We start from the raw sequence: 17921 nt of genomic DNA on the forward strand, positions 1-17921 counted from the left end.
CGTGCATCCGTGCGTCGCTGCGGTCCGGTCCCAGGTCGACGGGCACGTGCACCTTCCGCCGAACACTGGCGACAACATCGATGTACTGTGGAGACCTCACGCCCCACGTGTTGAGCAATTCGGCGGTACGTCCACCCGGCCTCCCGCATGCCCACTATACGCCCTCGCTCAAAGTCCGTCAACTGCACATACGGTTCACGTCCACGCTGTCGCGGCATGCTACCAGTGTTAAAAGACTGCGATGGAGCTCCGTATGCCACGGCAGACTGGCTGACACTGACGGCGGCGGTGCACAAATGCTGCGCAGCTAGCGCCATTCGACGGCCAAAACCGCGGTTCCTGGTGTGTCCGCTGTGCCGTGCGTGTGATTATTGCTTGTACAGCCCTCTCGCAGTGTCCGGAGCAAGTATGGTGGGTCTGACACACCGGTGTCAATGTGTTCTTTTTTCCATTTCCAGGAGTGTATTTTGGTGGGTTGTACGAGAAAAGAGCAGTATTAAAACTTCACAAACAACTGTGAAATTAGTTTGTAGAACTGACTCTTAACAGCCTAGCATTGAACGAAGTTGTTTCCTGTCTCCCGGGTTTGATACGTTGTTCTTCAGGCATGCCAATTTGACTGCTGAATTCATATCTCTAAAACTGCGTGTTGTGCTGGTAGTACTACAAAGACTGTATCGTTTGAGAAGATCCCAACTCGTGGAGAAAGCCCCCCCCCCCTCCCCCCTCTAGAAGAGAAATCAACAGTTATTTCTGTAAGTTGTGTGACAGGAGAATGAGCTGGGTAGGAGGGGAGGGGTGTTAGCCTTGTGGGAATTAAGCACAAATGATGGGCAATGTGTTGCAGCCAAAGTTTATTTTATGCTGGGAATTTGCGCCAGCGTAATCACATCATGGTGGTGGAATTGTCCTTTTCTGCAGCTCATTAACTTCTGCACGAGCAAGCGGCAAAGGTAAGGGATTGTTTCGGCAACGTTCTGCAAAAGTTCCCATCCACATCGACTGCAAGGCAGTGCCGAAACCGCCTCAGTGCCATTGAACACTATGAATTCCTATGAACAGTCATGCTACAAAAGACACATATATTATATAGTGATCGCTAAAATCACAATATTTCCAGTCGCGCTCAGCAATCTTATGTCTGCAGTTTATTAGAACTGCAGATAATCATCACTAGAAAAATGAGCGAGAATCTGTATTGAATAAAAAATCCGTACGCCTTATTCCAGGAGACGGGTTTCAAAAGCCACCTCTTCCGTCCATCGCTCTCTGTGCACCCAACATCTACACACATGCTCCGCAAACCACTGTGAAGCGCATGGCGGAGGGTACTTAGTACTTGAACACTGGGTTTACTCATGACTATGCCGACACAGCTTCTTGCAAGTCTAATTTAAGTTCACGTCACTCACATTCTGTAGACGTTGTCTGCCATCTTTCCTATTCTCTATCCAACAGTCTTCAAAGGTACTCCATCAATAAGGAAGACATTTGTGAAATGTGGCTTAGAAAAATTAACAGTCTCCAAACAGGAGATTCTCTTGAATCGACACAATCACTGCAAGAGAGGAATAGGTTTCGGCTTTCTTATCGACTAGCTATGGAAAATGCAGTTCATCACTTTACGGAACTTTTTTAACCAGAACAGTTGATTTACATTTATTCTATCCGCAACGATCTCCAGCAATTAATTATCTCATAACTAATACTCATTGCTCTCGTTATCGGACAACGAAACTGCTGTTCAAGAATACTTTAGAAAGTTGACAAAACCACACCACGTAGTTACAAATGTCATGAACCGCTTCAAAATAATGTGTAGGAAGATATTTCCGCAAGTGACTATAAATTTGGGCTCTGCGTCGAATATTGAAGCCAGGAGGTTCTGGTTATTTCTGTGGCACTACTACCCATCCCAATGAGAATGGTCGCATGCCAGAATATACGAGTTTTTTGCGTATCAGATCTGAAGGAAAATTAAAACAATATCCTACAAAATGGACGACATCTTTCGCCTCAAGCGTTACTCCATCCAGCACACCCATTTCATATTCCGAACCATGACCTAGCCATGAGTAAGGAACACATATTTTTGTCACACTTCCACAATTTCGTTGAAGTTGTGACTTTGTTGAATTTTATTATGAAGACTAGTTTGAAGAAAAATCTTCAAATGCCTCTTGTTCTAGTTGTACCTGACGTGATAAGGGCAATGATGCATTCATAGTTTAAAGAGATGTAGTTTTTACCCAATGTAAACAATGTTTTTCTTTTGATCGCTTTATTTGACTCATTTGTTCATGTATGTCAGTTCTAAATTATAACTCGGAGAGCTACTGAATAGTGGGTAAATCGAACGTACACGTTAAAACCTGGCAACAATAGCAGCTAAATTAGTAGGACATACACCAGGGTCTTCAGGAATACTTAACTTGGCACTGAAAGGAGTGACAGAAGGGACTAATTGCAAGGGCAGACAGAGATTCAAGTGTGTTGTTGTGTTCTTCAGTCCAAAGACTGGTATGACGAAGCTCTCCACGCTACTCCATGCAGTGCAAGCCTCTTCATTTCCGAATAACTACTACAACACACATCCGTTTGAACCTTAATCTCATCAACTACTTTTAGTGTCTCATTTCCTAGTCTTAATTCCTTCTGCATCGCAGATCTAAGTCGACTGCATTTTATTACCCTCGCTTTTCTTTTGTTGGTGTCAATGTTATATCTTTTCAAGATTCTATCCATTCCATTAAACTAAGCATTGAAGTCCTTAGCTGTCTCTGAAAGGATTACCTTGCCATCGGCAAACCTCAAAGATTTTATTTCTTCTCCCTGGACTTTAATTCCCTCTCAAAATTTCTCCTTAGTTTCATTTACTGCTCGCTCATGATACAAATTAAATAACTTCGAAGATAGGGTACAGCATCATCTCACTCCCTTCCAAAACACTGTTTCCCTTTCACGATTGTCGTCCCTCTCAACTGCCGTCTGGTTTTTGTACAAGTAAATAACGTTTCGTTCCCTGTATTTTATCTCTGCTACATACGCAGATTCAGAGACTGTATTCCAGTCAACACTGTCAAATGCTTTCTCTAACTACACAAATGTTATAAACGTAGGTTTGCCGTTCTTCAATCTATTTTCTGAGGTAAGTTGTGGATCAGTATTGCCTCACGTGTTCCTACATTTCTCTATAACCCAAACTGATCTTCTTTCAGGTCGTTTTCTACTAATTTCTCAATTCTTCTGTAAATAATTTGTGCAAGCATGAACTTATTAAACTTATAGTTCGGTAATATTCACGTCTTTTAGCATCTTCTTTCTTCGTTATTGGAATTACTACATTCATCTTGAAACCTGAGAAAATTTCACCTGCTCAGTATACCTCACACACCAGATGGAATAGCCTGGCTCTGTCAAGGATCTCAAAAATGATGATGGAATTTCGTCTACTCTGGTCATGATTCGAGTTGGGATTCAGTGCTCTGTAAAATTTTTATCGCATTACCGTATCTCCCAACTCGTCTTCACCTACTTCCTCTTAATAATGTTCAAGTTCATTTCCCTTGTATAGCCCTTCTACACACTCTTTCGACTCCTTAGGCTTTCACTGAGCTTGATGGCGTAGTGGCTGTCACGATGGTATCGCATTTTGGAGGACCATCCTGACTCAGGTTTTCTCTGATTTCCACAAATCGCTCCAGAGCGGCCGATTTTCTCTTCCCCATCCTTGAAACATTCTGAGTTTCATTCATGATTCTTAAGTCAAGCATTAGAGATTATTAAATTGTATTTTATGTAAAATTCTCCCAGGGAGCTTCCTCTTTCATTCCTTTTCCTTCAGTCCGTATTCGTGTACTGTTTTATCTCCTCTCCCTATCATGGAATTTCAGTCCCCCATCACAGTTAAATTTTCTTCTTTCTTAACTATCTGAATAATTTATTTTATTACATCATACATTCTTTCAATTTGTTTACCTCCATAGCTGGTTCGCACAACTTGTGCTATTATGATGGCTGTTAGTTTCATGTCTCACTAGGCTATGATAATGCGTTCACTACGCTGTTGGTAGTGTCTTACTCCCATTCCTATCTCCCTTTTCATCATTAGATGGGCTCCTCCATTACCCATATTTGATTTTGTATTTATAATCCTGTAATGACCTGACCAGAAGTCCTATTCTTCCTCTCACCTCACTTCATAATTTCAACCTATCGATTTCTCTTTTTAAATTCTCTAGCCTCCCTTCCCTTGACAGTGGAAGCGTACTGAAGAAACAGCAAGACACGGGCATAGGATTTGTGGAGCTGGAAAAATGGACAAGATGTTCGAAGTTGTGAGAAAAATGGGAGTAAGCTGTAGGGAACGACGGGTGATATACAATATGCGAAAGAGCCGAGAGGGAACAAAAAGACTGGAAACCCAAGAACGAAGTACTCGAATTAAAAAAAAAGGCAGGGATGCAGTCTTTCGCCCCTACTGTTCAATCTGTACATATAAGAACCAATGATAAATATAATAGAAGGGTTCAAGATCGGGATTAAATTCAAATTGAAAGTATATCAGTGATAAGATTCGCGGATGACATTGCTGTCCTCAGTGAATGTGAAGAACAATTATAGAATCTATTGAATGGAATGAACAGTATAATGAGTACAGAAGAAAGACTAACGCATTGAGAAGTAGCAGAAATCAAAACATCGAGAAACGTAACATAAAAATTGGTGATCACGAAATAGACGAAGTTAAGGAATTCTGCTCTCTTGGAAGCGAAATAACCCATGACGGACGGAGCAAGGAGGACATCAAAAGCAGACGAGTGCAGGCAAAAAGGGCATTCGTGGCCAACAGAAGTCTACTAGCAACAAACACAGGCCCTAATTTGAGGCAGAAATTTCTGTGAATGTACATTTGGAGCACACCATTGTATAGTAGTGAAATATGGACTGTGGGAAAACCGGAAAAGAAGAGAATCGAAGCATCTGAGATGTAGTGCTACAGAAGAAAGTTACAAACTAAGTAGACTAATAAAGTAAGGAGTGAGGCAAAGAATGGAACGTATGGAAAACACTAATAAGAAGAAGGGACAGTATCGTAGGACGTCTTTCAAGACATCAGGGAATAACTTCCATGGTAACAGAGAGAGCAGTAGAGGGTAGAAACAGTAGGGGAAGACATAAATTGGAATATATCCAAAAAATAATTGAGGGCGTAGGTTGGAAGTGTTCGTCTGATATAAAGAGGTTGGCATAGGAGAGGAATTCGTGGTGAGCCGCATCAAACCAGTCAGAAGACTGATGACTTGATGGATCAAAAAAGAATGAGAGGGAAGTGGAAGGAAGGGAAAATCTACCTACCTAATTAAGAGATCTAATATTCCACGCTACGCTCTTACCTGCAGAATGCCAGTTTTGTATTTTTCTGACGACGACCTCCTCCTGAATAGTTTCCGCCCAGAGATCCGAATGAGGTCTGTTTTACCTCCGCAATATTTTAAGCAAGACGGTGCTATCAACATTTAACTATGCAGTAGAGCTGCATATCGTCGAAAAAAATAACGAATGTAGTTTCCTCTTGTTTTCAGCCGTTTGACGTAGCAGCATAGCATGGCTGTGTTGGCTAACGTTACATGGCCAGTATATTCAATCATCCAGACTATTTCCTTTCAACTGCTGAAAAGGCTGCTGTCGCTCTTCAAGGACCTCGTGTTTGTCTGGCCATTCCACAGATACCCCTCCGATGTCGATGCCTCTACGATACGGCTATCTGGATCGTAGCGGTACACAAGCCATCCCACCTCGACAAGCTCCATAATACGTGGTGGGAGATTAAAACAGGTTGAGTTTGCCGAGAATATTAACATAACGTCCGAAGAGACAGAGGACGACAAAGTTATCATTGATTAAATAGGTCCTGATCCTATAAGCAATTCTACAATGAAACATTAAAACTATATGTTACAATTTGTGAATTCGAACTCTGTAATTAGTGAAGATATGTATCATAAGTTCAAGATATTCATAAGAATTTTCTTAGGCACCAAACTAGAATTTAATTATTACTGGTTACATACCTGTTGTGATTCCTATTTCTAGCCATTATGCAGAATTTGGAATCGTTGCACATCCTACACGAGTTGTACAAGTTTACCGTCTTTTCCAACTGTAATGAAGGCCCTATTAAGACCAGATGAGTTTCGCTTCTTCAGTGGTAATTATAACAATATGGTATTTTTGCCTTGTAATTTTCCTCGCCACTATCATGAACAGTCGGATATCGCTATAGCAGTAAGTAAGGCATGCGAAATGTTCATGATCGTAGAAAAAAAAAATACGAGAGAAAGGAAACCATATTGTTACAGTGACCACTGAAGATGTTTTACAATAAAGTGAAACGCTTCTGGTATTAATAAGACTTTCATAGCAGATGCTAAAGACGGTAATTAACCTATAAACTTATATAATTGTAACTGAGGAAAAAAGAGACCGAAAAACGAAGAAGACAACTATTTGCTGGTATGACACATTCTTACGTGAGAAAAATTTTCAATTACATTTTCGGCTGATGGTTCCAAGTGACATTGTAATTTACTTTTTTCACTACTCTTAATTTCATAGCATCATCTGAAGATTTTATCGCCTCTACTTTGCTTGAAAACGCTAACTGGCCATTCAATTTTTCGCTTTGTTTATGAATTTCAGATTCTGCCACAACTTGTGCCAACAACTCAACTGTTTCTGGATGTGAGACCGGAGTTTCTACCGGCGTATACAGTGTTCAAATAACTTACGGTAATACACTCGTGTGACGTCGGCAACCGCCGATATTCCTAGAAGAGCACGCCTGCCTTGAAAATGCCTTGAAAAGGGCAGGTGCGCTGCAGTCGGTAGCACCTATGTAAGACAACAAGTGTCTGGCGCAGTTCTTAGATCGGTTACTGATGCTACAATGGTAGGTTATCAAGACTTAAGTCAGTTAGAACATGGTGTTACAGTCGGGGCACGAGCGATGGGACAGTGCATCTCCGAGTTAGCGATGAAGTGGGGATTTTCTCAAATGTACCGTGAATGTCAGGAATACGGTAAAAAATCAAATCTTCGACATCGCTGCGGCCGGAAAAAGATTCTCCAAGAACGGAAACAAATACGACTTCCGCAAGTTGCTGCAGATTTCAATGCTGGACCATCAACTAGTGTCAGCGTGCGAACCATTCAACGAAACATCATCGATATGGGCTTTCGGAGCCGAAGGCCCACTCGGGTACCCTTGATGACTACACGACACAAAGCTTTACGCCTCGCCTGGGCCCGTCAGCACCTACATTGGACTGTTGATGACTGAAAACATGTTGTCTGGTCGGACGAGTCTCGTTTCAGATTGTATCGACCGGATGGACGTCTACGGGTATGGAGATAACCTCATGAATCCATGGACCATGTATGTCAGCAGGGGACTATTCAAGCTGGTGGAGGCTGTGTAATGGCATGGAGCGTGTGCAGTTGGGGTGATATGAGACCCCTGATACGTCCTGTCTAATCACCTGCATCCATTCATATCCATTGTGCATTCCGATGGACCTTGGCAATTCCAGCAGGACTTTGCGACACCCCTATACGTCCATAATAGCTATGTAGTGGTTCCAGAAACACTCTGCTGTGTTTAAACACTTCCGATGGCCACCAAACTCCCAGACATGAACGTTATTGAACATATCTGAAATGCCTTGCAACGTGCTGTTCAGAAGAGACCACCCCCTCGTACTCTTACGGATTTATGAACAGCTCTGCAGGATTCATGGTGCCAGTTCCCTCCAGCACTACTTCAGACATTAGTCGAATCCATGCCGCGGCACTTCTGAGTCCTCATGGGGACCCTACACTATATTAGGCAGGTGTACCAGCTTCTTTGGCTCTTCAGTGTACAAACCACAATATTCGCTCATCGCTTGACACATCTGAGGGTATTTCCTCTTAGTGGCCTGCAACGTCACACGTTGCAGATGGTTCCAGAATTATCCTTTTTAAGCTTATAACTGGAAGGAGAGACAGCATTGGCCTCAGTTTGTGATCGCTCTAAGCTTGTTGACACCAGTGCCTACCAATTTAAATTGTATATTACAGCACTGAGGATGGTCACTAAGTGACCGAAAATCGATTTTGCGGTTAATAAAACAAAAAAATACGACCAATGCTGTCTCTCCTTCCAAGTATATCCATTATCTGGTCGTGGTGCACAGGACACTCCATGGAGTCGCCAATCAATAACTTTTTAAGCTTTCCGGTCGTCCATGTTTCATTTCTGTATGGCATCTTCTTTTTTCTTTTTACTTTAGCTTAAAGGTTCACATTAGCTAATTCATTTTACTAATTTATTTTACTAAGTAGCAGACGGTGTTATTGTATCAGGAACATTACATACGTGCAACAAGTGTATTTTGGGTAGCTAATATGTGGCATCTAACAAGACATTGCAGGGAAGTTATCTATTTCTACAGTAATATCTGAAGGTTCCTTAATCACGTTTCATTGCATCAAAATCGAGGTATAGGCGACCGTGGAGGCAATTCATTTCTTAATTAATGTAAGCACAAGAGAAGTTTTGTTTATTAACTTATGTTTATTTTCCCGAAATGAGTCTAATCTTTCGTCGGATCACTGATTATCTTTATGTCCGAGAAAACATCATATGAGACCGATCTGCGGTAGCGTGACTTGCATGAACGAATGAATAAAGCTGCCCATAGTCGATGCAGGTTGTATTTTGATCCACACGGATTCTAAATAGTCATGTCACATCTCCCTTATTTTACAATAGTCAATTTATCACAGGTGCTATTTTAAACTCTATACTTACAAAAATATGTTTGTGTTGTTGTACTGTCAGCTACACGATACACTTCAAATTTTCTTAATCGAATTTTGAAAATATTTGAAACAAAATTCCGCCTGGAAGAAAACATGAAGAACTTATTTCGTGTCAATATACGAAGTAACCTTAAAATCCCTTGAACGTAAATACTGGAAACTGTAGGGGACATGTGCTTCAGATACAGAGCAGAGCATAGTCACTAACCTATACTGCTATTCATCGAGAGTTACGTTAAAAGAATCACTGAAGATTTCGGTACGTGAATCACCGGATCATTTGGGCTATCATTAACCGCCCTGTGTGCCCTGATTAGACTTACCCAGTAATTGTCCTAAACAGTAACGACACCAGACACAAGATACTGCGGTTGCTTGTAGACTGGAGGCTACAAAAGATATGGATGTTGTCTGGTGGGTGCGAGTTGCCTACGGTGTGCCACGTGAGAGCTATTCCGCTGTCTTATACCACACCTAAGCGCCTTCCGCGTTACGGGTCTCGTGAGGTCTCCCCTGAAACCACACGATGATGAAAGCGCATAACTGTGTTTATTTTTCCCGGTACATCCTGTAGCCGCTACACCTGCAAGGTCATCTTCACCTCTGCAGCCGCGACCTTGGAGAATCGTTCCGTAACGCAGCGTTTGAATGCTCTCCGTGTCTTCCCGACTCTGGCTACGGTTCCCGCTCACGTACGCCGCACGTGCCATCACATTCTTCAGTCACGTTCTTGTCATTGCAGCGTACTATGTAACTTAACAAGTCTCGTTGGAAGCAGAGAAAACAAAAGCGTTAATTTTTTGGCTCCTAAAATTACGAATGGAAGGTCTGAACGCTCATTCGATCTATTTCTTAAAATCATCAAAACGGACGTAATAGTTCACAACCACTCATGTCAGCCGAGGATACATAAACTTCCATAGTATCACGCTTTGAATCATAGATTTGTTATTCTACCATCGGAAAAGGAAAAACAAAACTAAACAGTTTCCGGAAGATGGCTAAAATAAAGATTTCTCTATAGACATCGTCAACATATTCTTTAAAAAGAAAACCTATCAAAGGCGTCTCTTTCCCGAAGAAGAAATAACTTTAACAAGGGATACATGAGAACAGAAGAAAAACAAATTTCTCGTATGACTACACTTCGGTACTGTCTCCGACAAAATAGCTCGTTCCTTCAAGAACATAAAAGTGAGAACAAGTTACAGGAACAATAATAGTTTACAACGCCTATTGAGATATAGTCTATGGATCTAAATCGGAACCTTTTTCACAATCAAGCGTACATAAAAGTAACTGTGGAAATTGCACTCATTTTTATATTTCTCGAACGGGAGGACACGTCAGCATCCGGTTTAAACAGCACACGGCGATATTTTACGGTAGCCACTCCACATTTGCTGCACATTTAAATGACTCCACGCACAAAGTTCTTCGTATTAGTGATTCGTTCCACATTTTTATAAGACACACAACGGTAAAGTAACGGACGTGATGCAGCAGATGGAATCTAAAGTCACAAAAGGAATCAATCTGATAGAGTCCTGAAGGAATAAAAAGACTTCCGAAATTGAAAATTTCTGTGCGCTTTTGCGTCTGTTCTAAGACAAGGCGATGCAGAACCACAGGACGCGAAGTCATCGCTTAGTGACAAAGAACCGCAGTAACTGGAGGTGGTGGGACATACACGACCAAGTAGTCACATAATCACTAGCTGTGGTTGTTTTATTATTCAGCTGTAAGAGTAGCCATTTATTGTATTCTATCTTACTCGACTGGTAAATTATACACCTGGGCCATTTTATTTAACCAGTGCAACAACTTCTAACTCCACATGAAGAAAGCTGATGGACACAGACTATCCAAGTAATCTGTGTCCATCGTATCTGTACATTGACTACATCGTCATTGTATGTCTGCTGGGTAGTTTCTCGTAAGGTCTTTGTAACAGCATTTTACTTAGTATGGCCACATCGCGTAAGTCGAGTGCAATGACGCATGGAAATACATGTAATTTTAAATTTCTGACGTGCACCTACATTAATGGTGCTAGTGATAGTGGTTTTATGAAAGATATGACATCTGCACTCACAAACACAATGCAACCAGTACAGAGGCTGGTACGGACAAACCACCATCCGTCAGCTACCTCATAGAATATGCTGACGACACCGGCTACTCAGCAACGCACCAAACCTTTCAACTTTCCCATGCCTCCCTCCGACACCACTTGAATCTTCTGGTCGAGTGGTGTAATACGTCAACCCACAGAAAATCCAAGCCGTTATCTTTGTTCTCAGCCCTAAGCGTTTCCGCTGCACGTATTTCCATTTCTCCATCTAAACCAACTCTATGACACAGTAACAATTTTAGACTAACCCTCGGCAGAAAACTGACTTGGATTGTACATACCCTTATCCTCCAACACGAAGCCTGAAACCGATTAAAACTTCCAAAACTACTAACAGCCGGACCTGGGGTTTGCATCCTTCTACCAGTATCCTTCTCTATTACTCCCTCTTCTGGAACATCACCTACACCTCCAGTGCCCCTTGAAATCCTGAAAAGACATGCACTCCACCTCACCTTCCGCATCCGTCTACATTGCCAACTCACATCCTATACTTACAGATTCCCATCCGACAGTTTCTTCTGTTTCTAGAGCACCTTCTGACCCAATACATTAATCACGAAATCGAGTCCCAACACCTAATGACCCACGCTCTAATGTAGCTACCCTTCTGTGCCACTACATTCATTTTCCACCTTCCGTGATTCTTCATGCCTCATCCAACCGCTCCCATCTGACTTTCAACCAACTCTAATCGCAACGCTCCACCTCATACCATTCTTTCACTTGCCTCCTTCCCCCTTCCTCCACTTCACTAAGTCCTTGTTGCTCCCTGCGGTTCCACAAGGCTCCATATTCATTCCCATCATTTCACATCCATCATGACCATGATCATTTTCTTACACTATCAACATCACCAATGCACCATAGGATCATCCACATTATCGTCAGTGATTATATGTTAACTACAATATATAATCCAAAAGTTCAAAAAATCATTAATACTGAAATTTCCTGGCAGATTAAAACTATATCACTGACAAGGAGTCGAACCTGGGACATTTGCTTTTCGCAGTCAAGTACTCTACGAGGTGAGTTATCCAACCACGACTTACAAGACTTACAACTATCTCCCACAAATTTGATTCCTTCAGTAGTCCATCACGTATCTCCCAAACTTCACAGAAGTTCTCCTGCATGACTAGAACACTTGGAAGAAATGATATTACAGAGATGTGGCTTAACAATACAGTTTCAATCTGTCAGAACGTTGCAAATCAGCACACAGCTCTCTTCAAAAAGAAAGTTATTTCTAGAACGCATTCCCCCAAGCTGTGGCTAACCCAGGTCTAAGTAATATCCTTTATTCCAAGAGTGCTAGTCCCGTAAGTTATGCAGGAGAACTTCTGTGAAGGTGGCAAGGTACTGGCGGAAGTAAAGCTGAAAGGTGGGTATTAGTCGTACTTGGATATCTTAGTTGGTAGAACACTTATCTGCAACAGTTTCAAATGGCTCTGAGCACTAAGGGACTTAACATCTGAGGTCATCAGTCCCCTAGAACTTAGAACTACTTAAACCTAACTAACGTAAGGACATCACACACATCAATGCCCAACGCAGGATTCGAACCTGCGACCGTACCGGTCGCGCGGTTCCAGACTGTAGCGCCTAGAACCGCTGGGACACCCTGGTCGGCCCCTGCTACAGGCAAAGGTCCCAGGTATATTTATATTTTCTCTCGTACCGCTTTCCAGCGCTACCTCACCGATATCATCCAAGAGACCCCAAAGCATTCCCTGCATTAGGCAGGCGGCGAACTGATCCGAAGTCACGTCATGTCCCTAGCGTACATAACGTATACAGGAGAAGATCTGGCAGAGGCGAAGGACACTCCAACAGATCTCTCCAAAGCACTGTCGTGCCTCATGTCCTACCTGAGCAAAATATTTGAAACAGAAACGATGTCCTTGCTGGGGAACATCGAACAAAAAGCGAGGATAAAAGTCTCCAGTGGAAACGAACCAACGAGACAGCAATGCTGAAAGAGCCCATAGAAGTGTCCTATGTTTCACTTTATAGTTAATCACAACATTCGTATTTATCTCATAAAACGTTTGGGAGTCGGCTCACTTCATACATTATGAAAAAATTTGGAATAAAAAATTTTAGACTCGCGTGCGAACTCCGACTAACTTATTTATATGCCTAGCCAGAGACGTTTGTAAGGTCATTAGAGTAAATGCTGTACTGCTTAGAAATGCTGTTCAGCGGATCAAACGAATAGCACTAAGTAATGATACCACTTTTGTAAAATGAAGAAACCGCACAGCAGTTGCTTAATCCACAATCTTTTTATTGTATACACGACCGGTATCTAAACACTTAAAATTTTCATCACCTGGCATAATCATCCCAGGTCGTCCTCACCCCAGTGTTGTCATGGAACCAAAGGATAAAAGGGATATAAATTTCATAAATACCGTTCCCCCGTGCTGTGCTCCCTGTTGCGTAGCACTGGGGGAACAGCTTCCTTTGCTGATAATACAGCGATATATTATATCGCCACCAACGTAAGGGACATATACGACTAACGCCAATAGACTCTGCTACTGCATGAAATCGGTTTATAGAATGGTACGTCCTAATAAATACAAAAGTCAAGCAACCTTTAAAGAAGAAAAACATGGGATTTACAAACCCCACTGCCATTATTTAATGAAAGCATTCCTTGGCCTGAAACCGCCAAATATCCTGGAGTTTACTTGCAGAAACGCCTTATGTTTACAGATACCTGTGTATTACTAGATTATTTTTGTAATTTATTGCGTGTTCGAGTGCTTACTAGGCACAAATTTTTATTTTAATAACAGTGTAGCGTACAGTACCGCCATTGATATCGACCTTTATATCGACCCACATATCGAACAGGCTCTTGTTTGTTGTGGTTAGTATAGCTCAGTGTTGGATAGACCGTCAGAGACAGAGCACCTCGTGTTGCTGCTGCTAATAAGCGGAGTACACCGTTCGTATGGTACTTATTTTTATGAGCTTCAAACAGGAGCGACTTCAGCAATGGATAGGAACTGTGATTACTGTGTACAGATGCGAGCTGAGCTGGCGACCCTTCGCTCGCAGCTCCAGGCTGCGTTGGCGTCTGTCACAAAGCTTGAGGCTGCTGCCAAGGAGCATCACTGAGGGAGGTCGCGGTGATGCGAGAGACGTCGAGCACGACCCACGTGTCCCCCGATCGGTCCACTGCTGTGGCGACCCCAGGTACTGCCTGCACTGATGTTGACCCCTCACTTGTGGTCGAGTGGAAGATCGTGCCAAAGTCTGACAGGCAGCGAAAAACTTTCCAAAGGGTCGATCGTAGGGCCTCCCCAGTTCATTTGACAAATAGGTTTCGGGCGTTATCGGTGGCTGACGTCTCTAACCCGGATGCAGTCTTCCAAACTGTTCCAAAGGAAGCTTCTCGGCCTGCATGGTCTGGACATTCAGAGAGGGTGGGTTTGCTGGCAGTTGGGAGTTCCAACATCAGGCGCGCAATGGGGCCTCTTAGAAACGTAGCTGCCCAGGAGGGGAAGGAAGCCAGTGTGCACTCCGATGGCATACCGGGGGGAGTCGTTCTGGAAGTGGAAAGGGTGCTTCCGGATGCCATAAAGAGTGCAGGGTGCAGCCAGCTGCAGGTGGTGACTCATATCGGTACCAATGACCTGTGTCGCTTTGGATCGGAGGAGATTCTCTCTGGTTTCGTGCGGCAAGCGGAAATGGTAAAGTCTGCCAATCTTGATTCCAAGATTAAGTTGGAGCTCACCATCTGCAGCATCGTCAATAGAACCGATTGTGGTCCTTTGGTGCAGAGCCAAGTGAAGGGTCTGAATCAGAGGCTCAGGCGGTTCTGTGAGCGTGTAGGCTGCAGATTCCCTGACTTGCGCCATCGGGTGGTGGGTTTCCGGGTTCCGCGTAATAGGTCAGGAGTCCACAACAGGCAGGAGGCGGCTATACGGGTTGCGGGGGCTGTGTGGAAGGGACTGGGCGGTTTTTTAGGTTAGACGGTCTCAGGGAACCATAGAAAGGGCGTCCGTCTGAAAGGGGGCAGGTAAAACACAGTAAGGTAGTTGTAGAAACGATCGGTATTGTAGTTTTAAATTGTCGTAGCTGTGTTGGGAAAGAACCAGAACTCCAAGCCCTAATAGAAAGCATGAAGCTCAAATAGTTATAGGTACAGAAAGCTGGCTAAAGCCGGAAATAAGTTCAGCAACATTTTTTTCAAACGTTCTACCGGTGTTCAGAATGGATAGATTAAATACAGTTGGTGGTGGAGTATTTATTCCTGTCAGAAGTAGTCTGCCTCGTAGTGATATTGAAGTAGATAGTTCCTGCGAAATATCCTGGGTAGAGGTTGTACCTGACAATCGGATTAAACTACTAATTCGATCGTTTTACCGACCCCCCGACTCAGAAGATATAGTTGCTGAACAGTTCAGAGAAAACTTGAGTCTCATTTCAAATAGATACCCCAATCATAAAATTACAGTCGGTGGTGACTTGAATCTACCCTCGATATGCTGGAAAAATTATACGTTTAAAGCCGGCGGCAGGTATGAAACGTCATCCGAAATTGTAATGAATGCTTTCTCAGAAAATTATTTTGAACAATTAGATCATGAGCCCACTCGAAGCGTAAATGATTGCGAAAGCAAACTTGACGTCTTAGCAAGAAATAATCCTGGACAAATAGTGATTATCGTGACGAATACATACATTAGCGATCACAAGGCAGTTGCTGCTAGGCTGAATACCGTTACACCTACAACCATCAAAAAGAAACGCAAAGTATATTTACTTTAAAAAGCTGATAAAAATGCTCTTGACGCATTTTTAAGAGACATTCTTCACTCCTTCCGATCTGATCATGTAATCGTAGAAATGTTGTGGAATGATTTCAAAGAGATAGTATCGATAGCTATTGAGAGATATATATTCCACATAAATTAATAAGTAATGGTTCTGATCCCCCATGGTACACAAGACGGGTCAGGTCGTTGTTGCAGAAGCAGCGAAAAAAACATGCCAAATTTAAAAGAACGCAAAAACCCCAAGATTGGCAAAGTTCTGCAGAAGTTCTAAAGGTAGCGCGTACTTCAGTGCGAGATGCTTTTAATAATTTCCACAACTAAATTCTGTCTCGAAATCAGGCAGAAAACCCAAAGAGATTTTGGTCATACATAAAGCACACCAGTGGCAAGACGCAGTCAATACCTTCACTGTGCGATAACAACGGTGAAGTCACTGATGACAGTGTCGCTAAAGCAGAGATATTAAACACGGTTTTCCGAAACTCCTTCACCAAAGAAGACGAAGTAAATATTCCTGTATTCCAATCAAGAACAACTGCCAAGATGAGAAACAAAGAAGTAGATATCCTCGGTGTAACAAAGCAGGTTAAATCACTTAATAAAGCCAATGCCCCCGGTCCAGATTGTATACCGGTCAGGTTTCTCTCAGAGTATGCTGGTACAATAGCTCCATATTTAACAATCATATACAAACGTTCACTCGCCGAAAGATCCGTACCCAAAGACTCGAAAGTTGCACAGGTCACACCATTATTCAAGAAAGGTAGTAGGAGTAATCCACTAAATTACAGGCCCATATCGTTAACGTTGGTTTGCAGTAGGCTTTTGGAACATATACTGTATTCGAACATTACGAATTACCTCGAAGAAAACGTTTTATTGACACATAGTCAGCACGGATTCAGAAAATATCGTTCTTGCGAAACACAACTAGCTCTTTATACTCATGAAATAATGAGTGTCATCGACAGGGGATGTCAAATTGATTCCATATTTTACATTTCCAGAAGACTTTAGACACCGTTCGTCACAAGCGTCTTCTAACCAAACTGTAAGTCTATGGAATATCGCCTCAGTTGTGTTACTGGATTCGTTAGTAATAGACGGAAAGTCATCGAGTAAAACAGAAGTAATATCCGGCCTTCTCCAAGGTACTGTTATAGGCCCTCTATTATTCATTATCTACATTAACAACGTAGGAGACAATCTGAGTAACCCTATTAGATTGTGTGCAGACGATGCTGTCATTTACCGTCTGGTAAAGTCATCAGACGGCCAAAACGAAATGCAAAATGGTTTAGATACGATATCTGTATGGTGCGAAAATTGGCAATTGACCCTGAATAAAGAAAAGTGTTAAGTTATTCATATGAGTACTAAAAGAAATCCGTTAAATTTCGATTACGCGATAAGTCACACAAATCTGAAGGCTGTAAATTCACCTAACTACTTAGGGATTACAGTTACAAATAATCTAAATTGAAACTATCGCATGGATAATATTGTGGGTAGAGCAAACCGAAGACTGCGATTCATTGGAAGAACACTTAGAAGGTGCAACAGGTCTACTAAAGAGACTGCTTACACCAGGCTTGTCTATCCTGTTCTGGAGTACTGCTGTGCGGTGTGTGATCCCCATCAGATGGGACTGACGGATGACATCGAAAAAGTACAAAGAAGGGCGGCTCGTTTTGTATTATCACGAAATAGGGGAGATAGTGCCACAGACATGAAACGTGAATTGGAGTGGCAGTCATTAAAACAAAGGCGTTTTTCGTTGTGACGGGATCTTCTCATGAAATTTCAATCACCAGTTTCCTCCGATTTCGAAAACGTTCCTTTGGCCCCCACCTACATAGGGAGAAATGATCATCACGATGAAATAAGAGAAATCAGGACTCGCATAGAAAAATTTAAGTGCTCGTTTTTGCCGCGCGCCATTCGAGAGTGGAACGGTAGAGAGACAGCTTGAAGGTAGTTCATTGAAATCTCTGCCAGGCACTTTATTGTGAATAGCAGAGTAATCACGTAGATGTAGATGTAGATGTACCTTCAAGAAACATAAAAGCAGCGAATGAAGCAAACAGTGTGTTAGGTGGCTTATACCCCTCAATAAACAGATC

The sequence above is a fragment of the Schistocerca nitens genome, chromosome 2, assembly GCF_023898315.1.
Source record: "Schistocerca nitens isolate TAMUIC-IGC-003100 chromosome 2, iqSchNite1.1, whole genome shotgun sequence".
NCBI lineage: Eukaryota > Metazoa > Arthropoda > Insecta > Orthoptera > Acrididae > Schistocerca > Schistocerca nitens.